At 39.4% G+C, this 7,570-nt stretch overlaps 1 pseudogene; it reads left to right on the plus strand.

Moving 5' to 3' along the window:
• Nucleotides 1-2,423: 2,423 nt before the first annotated feature.
• On the plus strand, nt 2,424-3,510 carry LOC112859868 (E3 ubiquitin-protein ligase RING2 pseudogene; annotated as a pseudogene).
• Nucleotides 3,511-7,570: the final 4,060 nt, after the last annotated feature.

The raw sequence follows: 7,570 nt of genomic DNA on the forward strand, positions 1-7,570 counted from the left end.
CACTCCCCACACACCACAGAGCCCATCAAAATTGTTGTATACAATTTGATTCTTTAGGGATTGTCCCCAGTGAGAAGTATGATTTTTTTAGGTCCCAAGAAGCAAAATGTTTCATGGCCATCTGATAGGTTGTGTTTTGTGCCTTGCTGGAAACCAATTGCCCAGCTGTTCCTTAGTGTTGGCTCATTGCTCCTCTATATCAGAGCTGATAGCTCTATTCCTTCATCATGGCCAAGAATTCCCAGAGTGCACCATTTTGTGTACTATAAATCATTAATATTTTAAACTAAATGCCTGTTGCTATAAAGGTCCAGTAAGTACGTTTATAATTTTTCTGGTTTTGTGACTTTTAAAGAAACCCAAAACCACAAATAAAAACTACTTTATTTTGTTTTGCTTTATGATCAGCTACTCTTAAAAGTAGAGATTGATGCCTCTGCATTAATTTATTACTTTGTGACTTATTAGAAAGTATTATCCCATATATTGGTTTATTTGGCCCTTGGAACAACCTGGGAAGTATTATTATCTCCATTTTACAAGTGAGAAGTCAGAGGTTGAAAGAGGTTTTATAATTTGCCCAAGGTCACACAGCTAATAACTGGCAAACCCAGGACTAAATCTAGGTCTTTGAATAGCAAATAGCATTCTCTTTGCATTGGAAAGAACCTTAGTGGTATTTAATTCTGAGCCCAAATGAGAAAATGTAGCTCAGAGAGGCTGAATGACCTTCTGGAGCTCATCTGTCTGGCAGATTTGCTCACAGCAGATGAGGAGCATTCAGTCTCCACTCTTCACATGCTACCTTAAGGATCCACCATGTTCAAAATCACACATATACCTCGAGGTATAGAAGTGATTTTATTATTAATCATTTAGTAATTAGGCTGAGTAAACTGAAAAATACTGGTCACATTCCTTTTTCACAAACCTCCAAGAGACTCTCCAAATAGCTGTGCTAAAATATTGTACTGAAGAATGCTTAAAAACAGGCTGAGAACATTTTTAGATGGTGCTGTGATATTCTTATGGTGCTCAAATAGTATGTATTTTTCTGTATTTGGCCAGTGAAATTGATGCTATAGGGATTCTGTGACTGCTATGCCTGGTGCCAAAGTAGATATGCCCTACGAGAGCAAAATCCATGGACATTCAGAAAAGGAGGGACCTAAAGAAACTTCTCTGATAGAAGTACAGTGAGTATTATTTTGGTGTATGCTATGGAAATTCAAGAAACATCATATTACTCCATTTGTCCTAAATGTTCACTAAAGCACTTACTTTGTGCCAAGCACTGACCTAAGAACTTTAAATGTATCGGATAAATCCTATTTGCCCCTGTTGCTCCCTCTCTTGAGTCATACAACAATGTTGGATTATTTGGCAGGGGTTTGGGCAGTGTGGCTCCCCAGCCACTAAACTCTTTAGCTTCCACAACACCCATGCCCACTGCCAGCTCTCTGGGCAGGCTGGACTCTCTCTGGAATCACGTGGCAGTAAAGCACAGGTCCCAGACCCTAAATGAATCCAACCCTAGAGGCCATCCCCAATACTCCAAATCTTGAGTTTACCATTCTACTTCCTGCACCCTCAATGCAGTCTCTTGAACTGATTTGTACTCCCCCAGACAAAAGCCTTATGGCTCCTGGGTAAGGGCTCCTGGAGCTATAAATTTTATTCTCCACTTGGGTTGGCAAATTGAGCAAACATAAATATAGAATGTGCAGCTAAATTTGTATGTCAGATAAACAACAAATAATTGGGGGGGGGGGTGTACTTAGACTAAAGAATTATTACTAGTTTATCTGAAATACAAATTTAACTGAGCATCCCATATGTTATCTGGCAACCCTACCTGCACTCTCTCTTTCCCCAGCTTTGCAACATAAAAGCCATCAGGAACTCTCTAAGGATGGGGAGCCCAAACTCAGAACACAGAGGCTACTTGAATAGAGAAGCAAAGAATGTAAAAATATCTCACCTTTGTTTGAGTCTCCTATGGCAGTGAGACTAAAGCACAAATGAGTAGCTCAAGGATTACCCTGCCACTGAAGCAAGGTGATAGTTAACAGCAAGATTTTTAGAATACTGCCTCTGTGACAAGGCAAATTTGGGATTCAAACCTAGAGTAGATTCTTGGCATTCACAGGGTCCAGTCCTGAGGCCTTCACACGCACCCCCACCCCCAGGTTCATGAATATCATGTTAGTGTAGTTCAGTTGAAAATTTTAAGTCATCCTTCAGGCTCTTAATGATCCCTATATATTCAGGATTCGAAAGTCAATTATAAAATAGTCTTCTGGCTAAAAAATGATGAGATGCCTCTTAGCTTTTCCTAGATTTCAGTCACCAGATCTACCACTGACTTTCATTTCAGGCCATTTTTCATTAAGAAATACGTTCTGATATTGTACGGCTCGTACATGAGTCTGGGTCTGGCCACAGCCAGCGAGTCCAGGGCTGAGGCAGGAGCCGAGACCTCTCAGGCTGTGCAGACAAACGGAATTCAACCAGTAAGCAAAATGGGAACTCAGCTTATAGGAATTACAACCAACACCTCAGGAGGCAATAACGGATGACTTGGACATTGTGGTTTCACTTCCAAGTCTACACAAAGAACTAATGTGCCCAATTTGTTTGGATATGTTGAAGAACACCATGAAGAGCAAAGGAGTGTTTACATAGGTTTTGTGCAGACTGCATTACCACAGCCCTCGGAAGTGGCAATAAAGAACGTCCTACCTGTAGGAAAAGGCTAGTTTCTAAAAAATCACTAAGACCAGACTCAAACTTTGATGCACTCATCAGCAAAAGTTATCCAAGTTGTGATGAGTGTGAAGTTCATCAAGAGGGAGTATTAGCCGGGATCAACAAGCAATAATCAGCAGGCACTCAGTCACAACACTGAGGAAGGATGGAAGATACAGGCCAGGAACAGACTACAGAGAGGCAAGAAACAACAGATTGAAGATAGTAGTGGAGCAGAAGACACTGGTGACAGTTCTCACTGTAGCAATGCTTCTGCACACAGTAATCAGGAAGCAGGACCCAGTACCAAACAGACCAAAACATCTGATGATTCCCAGCTTGAGCTTGATAAGAGCAGTGCAACAGTGGCAATTGATCCAGTAATGGATGGTGCCAGTGAAATTGAGTAAGTATTCAGGACTCCCCCCACACTAATGGAGAAAGATAATAGTGCACAGAGAAGATACCTAAAAACTTCAGGTGATGCCACTGTTGATCACTTAATCCAAGTCTCTGGCTGAGAGGTTAGATTTGGAAGAACTTCAAAACAAAGGAGAATCAAAGCAGGTGACCCTTGATACAGCCAGTGAGAAGCAGTAGACCATTTACATAGCAACAGCCAGCGGGCAGTTCACTGTATCAAATGGCTCTTTTTCTTTGGAATTGGTCAATGAATAATACTGGAAAGAGAACAAACACATGGGACTTTATTATGCACCCACAAAGGAGCTTTTACAAGTTGTATGTTTTCACAAACTGTGATTTCATCTGGAACACCCTTCTGACCCAGAAATTTTTCATAGTTCTGTATTCTTTTCTTTTTTAAAATATTTTAAGTAATCTCTACACCCAACGTGGGGCTTGAACTCACAACCCTGAGATCAAGAGTAACATGCTCTATTGACTGAGCCAGCCAGGTGCCCCCACAGTTCTGTGCCTTAAGTGATGATTCAGTTGGCTATCCTTTTCCCTCCCCTCAAGATTTTTCTTAGGCTTACAGAATGTTAAGTAATATGTATTTTGACTTTTTTCCCTAGAGTCTTATATATTTATAGTTTCCTATATAAGCTGTAGTGTCTTCATGAAGACCAAGGCTCAAATTCACTGTGCCTAGGGGTGCCTGGGTGGCTGTCGGTTGAGCGTTCAACTTCCGCTCAGGTCATGATCTCACGGTGGCTTGTGAGTTTGAGCCCGGCGTCAGGCTCTGTGCTGACAGCTCAGAGCCTGGAACCTGCTTCATATTCTGGGTCTCCCTCTCTCTCTCTGCCCCTCTGCTGCTCATGCTGCCTCTCTCTGTCTCTCAAATATAAACGTTAAATTTTTTTTTAATTCACTGTGCCTAAAAAACAATTTTCATAAGATTATTATTTTCATGGTATTTTCGTTCATAATATCTCATTTTTTAAAAAGGTTCTTTATGAACTTAGTGTCCATTTGCCATGCAGTGTTATTTTTTTCCATTTTTTCTTTCTAATTTTGGAATTTCTGATCTTGGGAAAGAGAAACAAACAAAATGTCAAGTTCTATGACAACTTGGTTCATTTACAGATTTCATGGAAGAAAGGAAAATTAAATTGGTCTTATGTAGTCTTCAAGTGTAGATTTAAAGAGGACTTTTTTTGTATTAGCTTTTTTGTTACTTCAGTCCCTTTATTATATGTATTTGATGCTTTTTCCTATTAAAATACCAGAGATATGGAGATATTTTGCACTTCATCTTTTTTTTTTTTTAATGTTTATTATTTGAGAGAGAGAGAGAGAGAGACAGCAAGCAGGGGAGGGGCAGAGAGAGAGGGAGACACAGAATCAGAAGAAGGCTCTAGGCTCCGAGCTGCCAGCAGAGCCTGACGCAGGGCTCGAACCCACAGACCATGAGATCATGACCTGAGCCGAAGGTGGCTGTCCAACTGACTGAGCCACCCAGGTGCCCTGCACTTTATTCTTTAATGAGAAGATATGTTCAAAGTTTCCCTTATTCTTTTCTTATTGGTAACCATGTAAGTTTCAAGAATAATGTGGCACATGGAACTAACAATTGGAAAAAAAAATAGTTTGTTTCTGTTTGAAAAGCGTATTCAGCATTTTGGGTGGTCCTGTCAGTTTAGAAATTTGGTGCTGTGCTAATCACACTCCAGAGAAGCAAGTTAATGGGGCTTGAGATTTGCCCTAGTGAAAGATAATTCTGTGGAAGAATGTCAGCAAGTTGGGTAAAGTCATTCTCCTTTTCTTAATTTAGTTTTATATTGAAGGACAGTGTTGGGCATTTGGCTTTATGAAGACAGATCAGAAATAAGATTGCCTGTGTGTTATTTTTTCATCATTGTCCTGATTCCAGGTATGTTTCCAAGTTTATATTATCACAGTATTTATGAAGACTTGTTTGCATTGAGAAATTAACCCCAAAGGGTTTTTTTGTTTTGTTTTGTTTTTGTTTTTTCGCCAGAAGTGAGTAGTCCTCCAGTATCATTGCATTTAAATAACATATTTAGTCATTGTAAATATTTATTTGTCATTTTTGACAGATTGGGGCCAGCTTCATGTTTTAAGTCTTCAGCCCAATATGAAAACTTACTGGCTCATTAATTTTTTTAACGTATTATTGAAAATATTTAAAATCTGTTTTTACAGTTTTATTGGTAACCTGTGCCATGAAATTTGGTGACCACCAAAAATCAAGGGAAATTTTTCTATTCAATTCCTTTTCTGGTGTAATGTTAAATTATATGGATTATTATTTTTTAATTTTTTAATACTTATTTACTTTTTTGAGAGAGACAGAGCCTGAGGTGGGGAGGGGCAGAGAGAGAGGGAGACAGGGAGACACAGAATCCCAAGCAGGATCCAGGCCCTGAGACTGTCCGCACAGATCCCGACACGGAGCTTAAACTCACAACCCATGAGATCATGACCTGAGCTGAAGTTGACGCTTAACTGACTGAGCCACCCAGGCGCCCCTTAAGTTGTACAGATTATTAATGCATGTCCACTGAATATAACCCAGTTTTGTGATACAGCTGCTTAGATTTTATTGGTGACATTAGATTAGTGGATGCATTAAATAACTAAATTCCCATTGTGATCAACTGAGAAAAAAAAAAAGAAATACCACTTGACACCACTAGGATTACTATGACAAAAAAGACAATAACAAATGTTGGTGAAGAAGTGGAGGAATTGGAACCCTGACACATTGCTGGTGGGGATATAGAATGGTGCAACCATTCTGGAAAACAGTCTGACATTTTTTTCCTAAGGTTAAATATACGGTCACCACATGATGCAACAGTTTCATTCCTAGGTTATACCCAAGAGAATAAAAACATATGTCCACACAAAAATTTGCACATGAATGTTCATAGCAGCGTTTTGCATAGTAGACCAAAGGTGGAAATAAATCAAATGTCCATCAATGATAAGTGAATAAACAAAATGTGGTCTATCCATACAATGGACTATTATTCAGCCATAAAAGAAAAGAAATACTGGTATATGGCGCAACATGGATGAATCCTGAAAATGCTATGCCTAGTGAAGGAAGCCGATTACAAAAGACCACATATTGTACAATTTCATTCATTTGAAATGTCCAGATTAGGCAGATCTATACAGACAGAAAGTAAGTTAATTAGAAAGTAAATTAGCCTAAAGCACAGCACAGAGGAATGGGAAAAATAGGAGGAAAGGGACGGCAGGTTTCTTCATAGGGTAAGATGGTAGGTAAAAATTGATTGTGGCAAAGGATGTACAACTCTGGATATTCTAAAAACCACTGAATTGGACACTTTAAATAAGTGAATTGCATGGCATGTGAATTATAGCTCAGTAAAGCTGTTGTTAAAAAGCAGAGCAAATTTTTATTGTTTGTGACCCAGTTTTAAGAAGAGTAGAGAAAAACAAAAGAGCACTGAGATGTAATGCTGGGTGGCTAGTTAGCTAAGTCACTAGCTTAGTGGCTTCTGAAACTTCACTAGTAAAATTACAACTCTGGAAGGCAGTCATTGCAGAGTCAAATTATGAATGCTAAATCCATTACAAATGCCGGTAGTCTACTTTCCTTCTGTGCTTTCTCGTGAAAACAATTCAAAGCGCCTAAATAGCAAGTAGTGTGAAACAATAGCAGCTGTTTATTAAAGGCTACTTTTTAAATGACATCTTCTTCAATAATGATACCTAGAATGTTCCATGCTAAAGAAGCTGTAATTTCACATTTGCTCAAGACTTGATTTGATTTAGCCCGTATGACACAAATCTTGGATAAAGCATGCAAACAACTTAATTTCATTTCCTCATTAACCAGAACTGATGAGGGAAAAATTAATGAGAGAACCAATGAGATGTTATAAGCTGTTCAAAGAATCCCCCGTACCATATATATATAAGATTATCAAGAATGATGAGATATAGGGGCGCCTGGTGGCGCAGTTGGTTAAGCGTCCGACTTCAGCCAGGTCACGATCTCGCGGTCCGTGAGTTCGAGCCCCGCATCGGGCTCTGGGCTGATGGCTCAGAGCCTGGAGCCTGCTTCCGATTCTGTGTCTCCCTCTCTCTCTGCCCCTCCCCCGTTCATGCTCTGTCTCTCTCTGTCCCAAAAATAAAAAAAAAAAAAAAAAAAAAAAAGAATGATGAGATATAATTGGTTAAATCAACTACGTGGGAGGCTAAGTCTTAGCCTCACAAATCCGACTGAGTGGCTGTGGTGTTGCAAGGGCTGCTTAGCTGAAAAGGGACTGGTCTGACTTGAGATTTCTTTAATCTAGCTTCCTGTAGTTGATAGGTTGGGAAAGACAGTATTATTTTCAAAAATCATTTAAGAATTTCACAA

This window comes from Puma concolor, chromosome E3 (genome assembly GCF_028749965.1).
Source record: "Puma concolor isolate L17-30 chromosome E3, mPumCon1.1.hap2, whole genome shotgun sequence".
In the NCBI taxonomy this organism is placed as follows: Eukaryota; Metazoa; Chordata; class Mammalia; order Carnivora; family Felidae; genus Puma; species Puma concolor.